Source organism: Suricata suricatta, chromosome 3 (genome assembly GCF_006229205.1).
Source record: "Suricata suricatta isolate VVHF042 chromosome 3, meerkat_22Aug2017_6uvM2_HiC, whole genome shotgun sequence".
NCBI classification, from domain to species: domain Eukaryota; kingdom Metazoa; phylum Chordata; class Mammalia; order Carnivora; family Herpestidae; genus Suricata; species Suricata suricatta.
The window spans coordinates 157,622,111-157,635,499 of record NC_043702.1 but is presented as its reverse complement, the minus strand read 5'-3'; the positions used below and the strand labels follow the sequence as shown (position 1 = coordinate 157,635,499).

The window sequence follows — 13,389 nt, the reverse complement described above, 5'->3', positions numbered from 1 at the left end:
TATTTTTGTTCATCAACTGAAGGACTTATAATATATTTGATTATCCCAAATTTTGTCCTCGAAACTGGGATAGCATTAACTTTTCTCTGTTTATATGCATAAATAAAGATTACCTAGTGAAAATATATATGGGGTCAATAATTTAATTTGCAATATTAAAGTATTTAAAAATATTTCTAATGATTCCTTCATATAAAGAATAAAAGATTGGGCTATGTAAAACATTTTATAAAGTAAAAGACCAGTCTTTATCTTAGTTATATAATCAAATGTCAGTGCTACCAACATGCATTTGACTTTCATCCTTTCTTCTGTGTTTTTTACAACTCTGAAAACACAAATTCTCTAAAAATTATACAATTTTGTTTTTGCTCCCCAAACAATTGTTTGATTGAACAACTAAGTACTTTAGCATAGCAATCTGACACATAAAACTAACCATCACAGTGGCCAAGTGAATATCTTTACCAATGAAATGAGAATAAAAGTGATGTACATCACTACAATGACCTGAAAGACCTAAAAATGAGTTCGGAGTTCACTATTGCATTTCCTGCCTCAGTAATATGAAAGTAGGCACCTAGACTGACTGCCGATCAACCTGGGTATCTGAGTAACTGCAATGAACAGAGAGCCTGCTAACTCTTTTTGTACAGAGAGAGTAAGATATAATCTTTTGTTGTGTTACATCACTGACATTTAGAGATTGTAAGCTATAGAAGCACAACCTAATCACCATGTCAACATGGCGTCTCCAAGATCAATAGGGTAAAAGAAAAGCTAACGGGTCATTCACTGACCTTTAAATGCTTTAGTTCAGAAGTGACACACACCAATTTTCCTCTCAATCCATTAACTATAACTAGTCTTGTGTCCTCATCTAACTACAATGGATCTAGGAAAAGCAGTTGTGGGTGGGGGGGATAGGCACATGGATACTCAGTAGTCAATAAATGGTTCTAACTTAAACTTCATACTTAATAGTCATGTGATTTTTTTTTATAATTTACTTCTTCAAACTTTATTTCTTTTTTTACATAAATGGAGAAATAGATAACCACTTTATACCATTGTGGAAAGGATGAAATACGTAAGACATAATCATATGGTAAGTCTTCAGAAGGTATTAACTGCTTTAAAAACCTTAGACTAGAGGGGCACCTGCGTGGCTCATTCAGTTAAGCATTCGACTCTAGGTTTCAGCTCAGCTCATGCTCTCATGGTTCATGGGTACAAACCCTGCTCTGGCAGATCAGAGCCTGCTTGGAATTCTCTCTCTCTCTCTCTCTCTCTCTCTCTCTCTCTTTCTCTCTCCCCCTTGCCTGCTTGTGTTCTCTCTTTTTCAAGATAAATAAATAAACTTAAAAAAATACTTTAGACTATAAAATGGCTTTTAACCATATTTTATAATTCAACAATTTAATAAGTTTTTTCTCCAGATATGTAATAAATATTACGTGTTACATAACTGACTATTCAATTTTATCATCCATAGACTATTTTTTGAAGCTTCTAATTAAAAAATATGGGGTGCCTTGTGGCTGAGCCAGTTAAGCATCTGACTTCAGCTCAGGTCATTACCTCCCAGGTCTGAGTTCAAGCTCCACATTAGCCTCTGTGCTAACAGCTCAGAGCCTGGAGCCTGCTTCAGATTATGTGTTTCCCTCTCCCTCTACCCCTAGCCCACTCATATTCACTCTCTCTCTCTCTCAAAAATAAACATAAAAATATTTAAAATAAAAAACAAAAATAAATAAATGATTTATCTGTGTCAAAGGACAATAATTGATTAATACATAAAGATAATTCTGTCTACTGATTTCATGAAACTTATATATCAACTGTTCCACAACTAAACGTCTTAGAAGAGAAATCAGCCTGATATCTGCCCAAACAGTAAGAATAGTTGCAAGGTCACAGTCAACACACATTGTTTGTTAATAAAATAGTTTTTCCAGAATTAACTCTCATTTGATATTTGCCATGGCTTAGCAAATAAATATTGAAATGCCTTTATCTACATCGTTAGAAGGAGACAATCTGGAGAAAGACTAGACCACACAAAACAAACTGACTGACATATGTGAGTGAGGAGGATATTGGATAAAACATGAATGATTGGCTAGCATACGGCAAATCCTTGCTGTATCTGTTTATTAATTAAGGCCTGAATTATACTAGACCAAAGAAAGTCTTTATGCCAATCCCAGTTCTGCAATAGAAAGTAAAAAATGCAAAACAATTGAACACCTTTTAAACTGTGTCTGATTTTCATTTCATTAGAATAAAAACTTGGAAGTTCTGATCCAATTAGGCAAATAAGTCTATCATGTTTATCCATGGAAGTCAGAATAGAATTTTTGTTAGGCCTTCATTTATACATGGCTTAATTTCCTTCAAAACATTAAAAAAACAGATTCAATTTTATATGATGATCTTATTCTCATAAAACTACTCTATTATTTTCCTTTAAATAAGGATCAAGACAAGGGACAGAAGTGTTAGAAGGTTAATAACAAACATACCCTACTCCTTCATTCTCTTCATTCTTGCTGACAGTTTTCTCTATATAAACCAATTCTAAAATTCATCCAGCTCAGCCAATAATTAAAAACAGAAGTATCTTTTAGAAATGAAGTGATAGTAATTTTATTGTCTAGTAGATGAAGAGTGTGCAGAGAGGCATATTTTTGGTCATCTACATGCAAATAAGCATTGAACTATAATTTTAGTTTGTAGTGTTATATTATTTACCAGTTCTGGGGGTACTTGTAATTCATGCACTAGATAATTACAGCATTATGTTCTTTAAATATCATTAAAAAGAACAGGTGCAGTTTCTGAACACTAAGGACAATAAGCCAATCTGTGTTCGGAGCAGCATGCCTAATGTGAACAAGAAGAATGCTATTGACATCATAAAGACTTTTCAACTGTAGATGACGTTAGCAAACAAAGGTTGTTTTTAGCTGCCTAGTTAGTAGTCTTTCTTAATCCTCTAGCATTTTCTTCCCAAAGTCACAGAGGATGTATAGAGAAATGGTTACATCAATTCCATATACTGTAATGAATAACACAGAGAAGGCTATAGTTCTAAAATCAAGATAGAAGAAGAAGTAAATAATGATGGTAAGCATGTGACTAGAAAGCCAGTTCTAATTTTAAAACAACATGTGCACAAAATTCTGTTCTTTAGAGAAAAAATCCCTTAGGATTTATGCATCTCTTTTGGAGGAATGAGTTTATATTCTGAATTTCTCAATACATATCTGAGTGCTATTGAACTCACAAAGAGGAGTTGCCAAGCAAGGGAAAAATGGTTCAGTGGCAAAGTATATTTTCAGGAAAGAATTCTGGAAGAATGTTCAGATAACAGTTCTGTTTCTACCATTAATATTTTGGTCTGGTTTTAGACATATGACTTTATCCCTCTAGTTTTAGGTTTGTCAGAGCAAATAAAGGACCTGACTGGCACCTTTGTGCTATGTGACTACACGTATGACTTTCTCCTTAAAAATAATTCAAATGAAGCTTTCTTCAGTCTTTTCAGCCCTGCTGCCCTGTGTCTTATGCTATCTTTTGAGCAATCAGGGATCTAAATCGGCAAAACTCTTTGCTCTCATTTGGGTTTGTTAGTTTTTTATTCAGTTTGTCTTTCAGTTGTTTTTATTCAGTTTTATTCAGTTGTCTATTGACACTCTCTTATGAGGTTTAGGTAATTACCCAGATTTAGTGGCCTCAAACATCTTTAGTCACTTTTATTTACCTTAAGCCTTAATTTAATCATCTCTTGAAAAGAAATATGTTCTGTGAAGATCCTGAGCCAAGCAGGGAAAGAATATGGCTGCTCATAATACTACCCTTCAACCTAGTATTTGTTGAGCACTTACTATATATGAGCACTTACTCATCTAAGTGCTACATATATAACCTTATTTAATTTCCACAACAATTCTAACAGCAGGGCATTTTTTGAGGAACCACTAGGAAGTAGTGATGAAGGCAGGGATTGCACTTCCCAGTCATCTCTGCATCCAGGCATGACCTGGACGAGTGACAGGTTCTTGGCAAGAAGCAGAGATTGAAGAGATAACTAAACTGATTTAGGCCCTTTAGGGGCAGGTGGTGAGTGCTTCTGCACACACAACTGTCCCTTTTACTGGATGGATGTTAATGCCTTGGGTAACCTTGGAGGCTATTCATTAAAAACACAAATCCTCCATAACTCAGGATCCCTGAATGAAGCACAGTAAACAAGTTCCCACACAATACAATCTTGCTCTCCATCCCCTACCAACATAGAACCTTCTTGGGTTCTTTTAATGAGGAAAAGAAACTCCTATCATGTTTGTTCACTATACATTGTGGGTCAATTTGTAGCTTCCTATTAGGTAGACTGTCCTAACTGATATAGGTTATTATCTCCACTTTGTAGGTAATAAAACTGAGACCAACAGAGTTTAGGTTATTTGCTTCAGGCTGCAAAGTAAAAGTGAGGAAGTTCTCTAACTCCAAAAGTTGGCACCAAAAACTGCAAAAGCTCTCACTGACAGTGAAGTGGGAATAGAATGTGTTGACTATAACCTTCACTGAAGATTTATGAGATAAAATATTGAGATTAGCTAGAAATATATAATCTTCTCTTTGAAGATCCCTGAAATAATAACCATAAGACAGAAGACACCACCTATTTCAACTATTGTGACCATCCTAACTCAGTAAATAATGTCTCTGTCAACCCAGGTGCAGAGCTAGATGCTCACACTTTTCTAATTGCTTCTGATTCCCACATCCTAGGGCAACCTGAATCGTCAAGGTTTTTCTACTCTGTTCCTTAAAGGTTTGTCATTTTTTGCCTGAATGTCCCTAATTTTATTTCCACCTCTCTTCCTTATTTTTATACTATTGCCAAAGTGAACTAACAAGTAAATCTGGCAGATCCATCCCCCATCAAATAATCAATGGCTCTGTACTGTGGGCTAATAAAGTTCTTTATGATCTTGCTTCTATCTACAAGTCCATTTTCACTTACCCCAATCCTTTCCCCCTGAATTTTATGAGCTAGGAACTGTAAACTACAGTTTATCCAGGACATTGTTGGATTTGGATTTGCGTTTTGGTCATTTACAACTAATATTGGAGATGGATGAACTGTTAGTCATTTCTAATTGAGATAGTAATAATTACGACACAGATGGGGTGGGATGACCAAGAAATGCACACAAAATGTGCAGCAAAGGTTTGAACTGTTAATCTTGCCTAATGTGTAGAAGAAAACTACTTGCCTCTAAAGAAAGCCTTTCTAGAATTTGTGACATTCTCTAATGTGAAAGTTATGAAGTACTCAGGACTACAAGTTAAATTTATCAGGACTTATACTCATGGATTTCCAAACATACTTAAAGTGTTCATGCTTCTGTATTTTTCATATGATGTCGTTTCTGCATAGAACCTTCTAAACATGGTTGATTTATCTGGCAAGTGCCTATGCAATCACTCTTTAAATCTTAAATTATAATCGTGAAGCCTTTGTTTTATTACATAGGCTAATTTCACCTATGTTGAGTATCTTTGTACTGTGCCATTACAAATTTTGTCATTATCATATTGTGTCATGTAGGACTGTGTTAATCAAATATTTGAATTATATTACATTGGGTGGTAGTGGAATGTATTTCAATGGATCTGCATTGAATTGTATTTTGAGCTTTTTATTTTATATTTTCTTTTATCTAATTTAAGCCCCTTCACAGCATCAATCCTGACTATTTATCTTACTCTTTCCATTATTTAGCCAAATATTTAGCACAAAATAGATATTTAATATTATTTACTGAATCAAAGCCAAAAGGTAAGAAACATGTATTCACTCAGCATTTACAAGGTATAGCAATCCATTATACCCTGTGGGTTTTATAGTGATTTTGAAATATGCCTACAATTGCTTAAAACTCCTTTCTTCAATAATGGAGTTTAATTCTCTTCTCCTTGAGTGAGGGTTAAGTTTGCATATAGAAGATAGAAAATGATGAAAGTGACTATAACTGTCATAAAAGGCCCTGTGTCTCCTTTTTGCACTCTCTTGGATCACTGACTCTGGGAGAAGCAAGCTGACATATCAGGAGAAGCCTCAAAGAGCACGTTGACAAGTCCACTTGTCACAGAACTGAGAACTGCTTCCAATGCACATGTCAGTGCTCCATCTTAGTGATGGGTCTTCTAGGGGCGCCTGAGTGGCTCAGTTGGGTGAGTGTCTGACTCCTGTCTGACTCGTGATTTCAGCTCAGGTCATGATCTCAAGTTTCATGGGATTGAGCCCCTCATCAGGCTCTCCATGGACAGCCCGGAGCCTGCTTGTGGCTCTCTCTCTCCCCCTCATTATCTGCCCCTCCCCCACTCATGCTTGCTCTCTCTCGAAATAAAGTTTTTGTTTTTTGTTTTTGTTTTTGTTTTTAAGAAGTGTACCTTCCAGCCCTAGTCAAGTGTTCAGGAACCTGCAGCTCACCTTTCAATGTCATGAGATACTCTGAGAAAACAACACCCAACTAAGATATGCCCCAAATCCTGACTCACAGAAATTATGATATAATATCTATTGTTTTAAGCTGCTAAATTTTAAAGTAATTTTAACTAATATTTTATAGTTTATTGTAATACTATAATCTTAATCTCCAAAAATTTATTTTTTTTATGTGGGGCTTTATATTATCTTCAGGACAAAAATGCTACTTAAGATAGTTTATTACACAGTACTAACAATTTTAGGGGAACCTGGGTGGCTCAGTTGGTTGGGTGTCCAGTTTTGGTTTGGGTCATGATCTCATGGTTCATGTGTTCCAGCCCCGTGTTGGGTTCTGTGCTGACAGTTCAGATCCTGGAGTCTCTTTTGAATTCTGTGTCTCCCTCTCTCTCCACCTCGCCTCCTTACCGTGCTCATGCTCTGTCTGTCTGTCTCTCTCAAAAATGAATAAACTTTAAAAAATTAAAAACATAATAAAATAATTTTATAAATATTTACTAAACAACAACTATGTCATGTTGAAAAATATATATATGTGTGTGTTATGGCTTAGCATTCCCACTATTGAGTATACATCACAGGGGAGTTTTCCTCAGATTAGAGGCAGATATGGCCTGTGGGGGTTAAAAAGAATTTGGGTATAAATCACTAAAAAACATATTGGAAGTAAATTGGATGCAAATTATAAAATACTATGCAGCAATGAGAAGCCACAAATATAAGTACGGATTTTAAGAACATGTTTTGTGGGAAAAAAAACTAACAAACAAAACATATTAGATAATAATGCAAAATAAATATTCATACTTTAAAATCATCACTACATATTTTACAACAAGATAGCCACATCTAAAGACATATTTCAAGCCCAGCAGAATGAGTATCCATCAGAATGTTAGTAGGGATAAAGAAAAAGAGCATAATACATATACACATAAAAGGAGACCAGGTCCTAGCATAAAAAGAAAATTATGACAATGATCCATATATATGATTAACTAAAATATCTGTACCTTAGTTCAATAAAAAACAAAATACAGACAAAAAAACACCTACAATATTTCTTGTATTTTAAGATTAAAGCTACAAGTATGAAAAAGAGGCACAGTCCCATTGTGGGTTTAACTTGCAATAAATAAGTAGATCGATAAAAAGGAGACATTAAATAAGCATAAGTTCTATGAGAAGATTAAAAGTGTAGTGTGATAGGGAATAATGCACAAGGGCTACTGTGAGGAGGGAGCCTTGGGAAAGCTTCCCTGTGGAGATGATATTTAAAGCAAGAGCTAAATGATTAGAATTCATTATCTTTGCCAAGCCGAGCAAAGGATATGAATTCCAGGCCGAGGGCGAACGCTTTGGCTGGGCATGAAAGGGAAAACAAAGATCAGCGTGGCTGCAGCATCATGAGTTAGTGGACTGTGATAAACCAGGGCCAGCTCAAGGAGGATTATGGGAGGCATAGGAACCGGAATTGGCTTATAGCTGTAGAGTAAATTGCAAAGCAGAGAAGAAGAAATTGTTTTAAGAAACAGCATCCTGACTGCTACGTGCATAGGAATTTAGGAGAGGGGGGCAGAAGTGGAGTGAGGCAGGTCAGTTAAAATGCCACCTGTGTAGGGGCGCCTGGGTGGCTCAGCCAATCAAGCATCTGGCTTCAGCTCAGGTCCTGACCTCAAGGTTCCTGAGTTCCAGCCCCGCATCAGGCTCTGTGCTGACAGCTAGCTCAGAGCCTGGAGGCTGCTTTGGATTCTGTGTCTCCCTCTCTCTCTGACCCTCCCCTCCTCACGCTCTCTCTCTCTGTCTTTCAAATATAAATAAAAAACATGAAAAAGTTAAAAACAAAAGATGCCACATGTATAGTATAATTTCAGCAGGATGTGATGGTAGCTCAGCCAATGGAGGTAGCAGTGGGGCTAGAAAGACCTAGATAAATGGAAGGTAGATATTTAGAAGAGAAACTAACAGGACCTGTTGCCAGATGGCATACACAATATGAAGGAGGGAGAGAAAACAGTATGATTCCTATGTGTTGCATCTGAGCAACTAGGTGGAAGGGGCTGCTGCAGTATGAATAAGTAATAATATGTAAATATCTGTTTGAAAAACTCTTTTGAGTATTTGATCACTTAACCTTGATGAGACCCTGAAACCTGGGCATAATTGAGAGTTAGTTGTAAAAAAAATAATTATCTCTCTATCTATCTATCTATCTATAACTTAGAGCCCTTTCTGTTAACTTGAATAGAGTTCTCAGTAAATTTATAGTAGTTAAATATCTCCCCTCCCCCTTGCCAGAATTAGGATATGTAGGGTTTGAGAACATGACCTGGAAAGTTACAAGTCCTGGGCTCTCGCTAGCTCTTGTCTTTTATTAGCTTTTAGATACTGGACAAGACACTTAAGTTCGCTTCAATTCTAACCCCAACTGTCAAGGGGGTAATAATAATAATACATAACCCATGAGGATTACACAAGCTAAGGCATGAAAATAACTTTACATAGTGCCTGATACATAGAAATCTCTCAATAATGTACCTCTCAGAACAATGTATAAAGTCTAAATAAGCTAATATCTTTTTCCCAAAAGATATATTTTCCTGGCTGAAATTTGTGTAATGTGCATGTCTGTTCCAGAAAGCATGCTAAAACTTTCATGACAAAGTTTATTGAGCCAAAAAATATTGAGCTAAATAATATATGGTCATCACACTGCTTGCGGATTACTATCTAACAGGGGAGAAAGATGCTATTCAAATAGCTCTATAAATCATATAAAATTGCACTTGTGAAAGATGTGAGAAGTACAGGTAGATTGAACCATGATAGCAGAAAAGGGGAGTGGGTTGAATGTGCCAGTCTTAAGGAACAGAATGTGCAAGGACTTGGTGCTGTGCAGGCATGTACAGGGAAGACTGGGGCCAATGTGGGGGTGCAACGATGTGGCCAGGAGGAGGTTCCAGACACAGGCAGGGTCATAAACCTCAAGGAGCTACATGAGGAACTGCACTTTTATCTCAGAGCAAATGAGTGGGAATGGAATTACATGAACTGATTTATAAAACTATAGCTTATATTTTTGTCCTTTGCTTCTTGGGAGGAGTACTTAGTTTGCATAATGCTCACATCTTAAATATATGAGTAATGATGAAATGCCAAAAATTAGGATAACCAGTCTTGGAAAGTTGGAGAATGAGCCTTTAGGGCATGAAAACAATCTCCTGGCGGAGGCTAGGAAAAAGTCAGACCTGGGGTGTGTCCTGGGTCCTCTTTACTACAAGTCTAGTGGCATGGATTACATGCTTTAACCCAAATGAAATTCCAGGAAGATTTGATCTCCAGAGTCCTAAATATATATGTACTTCAGTCAGCATGAGAAGTGGTTGCCTTGGGACTCCTGGGTGGCTCAGTCAGTTAAGTGGCCAACTTCAGCTCAGGTCATGATCTCATGGTCTGTGGGTTCAAGCCCCAGGTCGGCCTCTGCACTGACAGTTCAGAGCCTGGAGCCTGCTTCAGATTTTTTGTCTCCCTCTCTTTCTGCCCTTCCCCAGCTCGCTCTCTGTCTCTGTCTCTCAAATAATTAAAATCAAGACCTAAAAAAAAGTAGTTGCCAATGTCCAGCTTGTAAGACTCGTAAGACTCTAGCTTTGGTTAAAATGAAATCTTACAAAAAAACAGGGATGGCTTCTCTTGAATGGATCTCCACAAGGCATTTTAGCCTTTGTCATTAGAAATAGCTATGGGAATTAATCCGTTAGAACTACCATGAAAAAAACTGTCAATCTAAACTGAGAATTGGTAGTGTTCTCATCATAGAATTGTTGAATAAAATGTTTCTAATGGTATATATTTTGTTAAAACGTCCCCATAAAGCACCTTTATGGGAATGCTTCTGGGAATGTTCCCTGTTTCAGTTATGCTTTGATGCTTTTTTCATGTTTTGATAGAATTAAGAGTTCATTAGTTTTAGTACTGTGAAGATGAGACTTAATTCTTAAAGTTTTTTTCATTTTTCATGTGTGGTTACATTTAATTGTGATGTGTATCTATATAAATGGGCAACAGAAACTACTTGTGGAAATCAAGGTCATATGGTAGGAGTACCCAGAAATCCTAACTTTGTAAACTTCATGTTCCATGGAGATAATGCTATGCCTGTTACAAGTATGTTTGCATTTAATAAAGCTACAATGATGTTAGCATCTGACTATTTGATTTTAATTTATAGTCCCAAGTTAAACAAGAACATCAATATATTCATTTCAAATCATGATTTTGGAAAGGAGTACATTACAAATTAAAAACAAATAATTCTTTCTGCTTGAGTTTATATTCTTCAGTTAGCTTAAATATTCTGAGTTGTTTACAATATAAGTAAAAAGCTAGGATGGAATACAGTATATGCCATTATGTCTTATTTTGTTAAAATGTCTGTATAATTCTGTAATTTTATTATCTTTACACCAATATACAAATATATTCAATAATATATTGTTACTACGTATATCACTATTATTATATTATATGTATAATATGTATTATACAAACTATAGGGGCATCTGTGTGGTTCAGTTGGTTAAGCATCTTACTCATGGTTTTGGCTCAGGTCATGAGTGGGTATGAGCCCTGCACTTCCAGTGCAGAGCCTGCTTGGGATTCTCTCTCTACCTCTCTCTCTGCCCCTCCCATACTTTCTCTCTCTCTCTCTCTCTCAAGATGAATAAACTTAAAAATATTAATACACTAACTATAATATATTAAATAGTATACTATGTATTCTGTATATACTATAGTATAGTATGCTATATGGTATATTAAATACTCTGTTACTATAATATTACTATAGTAGGTATCTTCTTGCAGAACAAAGTTACCATAAAATGTTCTAAAAGTTATGTCTAGAAACAAGACAGTTAAGACAGATATGCACACGCACATGTGTTTGTGTGCATGTATGTAGAGAACATCTTTTATTGATTCACTTACAAGAATAAGCACAGGCCTTGGGTTCTTGTCTTTTTAATAAAAAACAAATACTGAGACGCTTGGGTGGCTAAGTTGGTTAAGCGTCCGACTCTGGCTCAGGTCATGTTCTCATAGTTCCTGGGTTCAAGCCCCATGTCAGGCTCTGCACTGACAGCATGGAGCCTTGAGCCAGCTTGGAATTCCATGTCTCCCTCTCTGCCCCTCCACCTCTTATGCTCTGTCTCTGTTTCTGTCTCTCTCTCTCCCTAAAATGGACACACATTTAAAAAATAATAAAATAAAAATACGTAAATACTCTGAGACAGAGATTCTAGTATAGTACAATCACTCTAAAATAGTATTATTATGCCAGATCTCCAGAACATAAAATTTCTATCATTGTTTTCCATTTTCCTTTAGTTTTTGTTTGAATAAAAAAATACTACACGATTTATCTGACTCAAAGAGAGTTTTGGAAATGTTGACTTAATTAGCAACATCCTCAAAGGTCCAACAAGCATTGTTTAATAAAATCACCAGCTTTTGGATCTCCATTCAGCTGCTACAACTTGTCATCTCAGTCTGTCTCAAGGAGCTCCTTCTTTTTTCTCTCCATTGGAAGGTGCTGGTCGCAGCCTTAACCTAATACATATGGAACACACTTGTAACATTTGTCTGTGCCTTCATCCTTTGAATAACTTTATCATGAAAATATTTAACTCCATAAAATAATGCTTCAATCATTTTTGTCATCATTGAAGTTTATAATTACCATGAGCTTACAGTGTCAACATATTCACTCATTTTTCTCTATTCCATCATCGAATTCATTATATTTATGTACATATATATTTCTCTTTCCATTTTTTTATCTTAGAGAAAGAGAGAGCACACAAATGGGCAAAGGAGGGCAGATAGAAAAGGAGAGAGAATCTTAAGCATGCCCCAGGTTCAGTGCAGACCCCATGAAGGCTTGATCTCACATCCCTGGAATCATAACCTGTAATGAAATCAAGAGTCAAATGCTCAACTGACTGAGCCACCCAGGCACCCCATATATATATATATATTCATATTATTTTCATAAGTCCTATAATTTAAGGAGAATCATTATTCTTATCTCCATATTTACTGATAAAGAAATTTAAGGGTGCTTTGTGAGCTTGGTTGAGTGCATGCTCAATCTCAGGGTGTGAGGTCAACCCTCACGTTGGGTACAGAGATTATTTAAAACTAAAATGTTTAAAAAATTAAGAAGAAACTTGTCCAAAGCAGTAATAAGAAGCAAACTTAAGATTAGAAGAACAATGAAAGAAGTATGTATATAATAATTATGGTCATTACTTATTGAGCACTTTCTATTTATTAGGCATAATTAATCAGTCTAAACTTAAAAAACTATTTAATAGAACTCCCCTATGACCCAGCAATAGCACTGCTAGGAATTTACCCAAGGGGTACAGAAGGGCTGATGCATAGGAGCACATGTACTCCAATGTTCGTAGCAGCACTGTCAACAACAGCCAAAACATGGAAAGAGCCTAAATGTCCATCACCTGATGAATGGATCAAGAAGATGTGGTATATATTCACGATGGAGTACTACATGGCAATGAGAAAGAATGAAATATGGCCATTTGTAGGAAAGTGGATGGACCTTGAGGGTGTCATGCTAAGTGAAATAAGTCAGACAGAGAAGGACAGAAACCATATGTTTGCTCTCATAGGACTAACAGGAAATTTTCAGAATGATCTAGCTTCAAGAAAAGCAAGCAGTTAGTAGTGCTTAAGAAAAATTGATTCAGTATCAAATGGATAATTGATACCTGTCACAACACAGCATTTTATATACTGTTAAGTGAAACTGCAATACAATCTAAGTTTATTTTGGGAGTGTTTGCTGT

General features: G+C 36.1%; 1 protein-coding gene and 1 long non-coding RNA gene across 5 annotated transcripts in view; one reads left to right on the top strand and one right to left on the bottom strand.

Moving 5' to 3' along the window:
* BRINP3 (BMP/retinoic acid inducible neural specific 3) overlaps window positions 1-13,389 on the bottom strand; it is a 414,132-nt gene that overhangs the window by 33,348 nt on the left and 367,395 nt on the right. The window lies entirely within an intron of this gene.
* Window positions 3,076-13,389, top strand: part of LOC115288368 — a 30,931-nt gene continuing 20,617 nt past the window's right edge. Inside the window, exon 1 of the long non-coding RNA XR_003906965.1 lies at window positions 3,076-3,129. This is a non-coding gene — a long non-coding RNA (uncharacterized LOC115288368). The remainder of the gene's footprint in view (window positions 3,130-13,389) is intronic.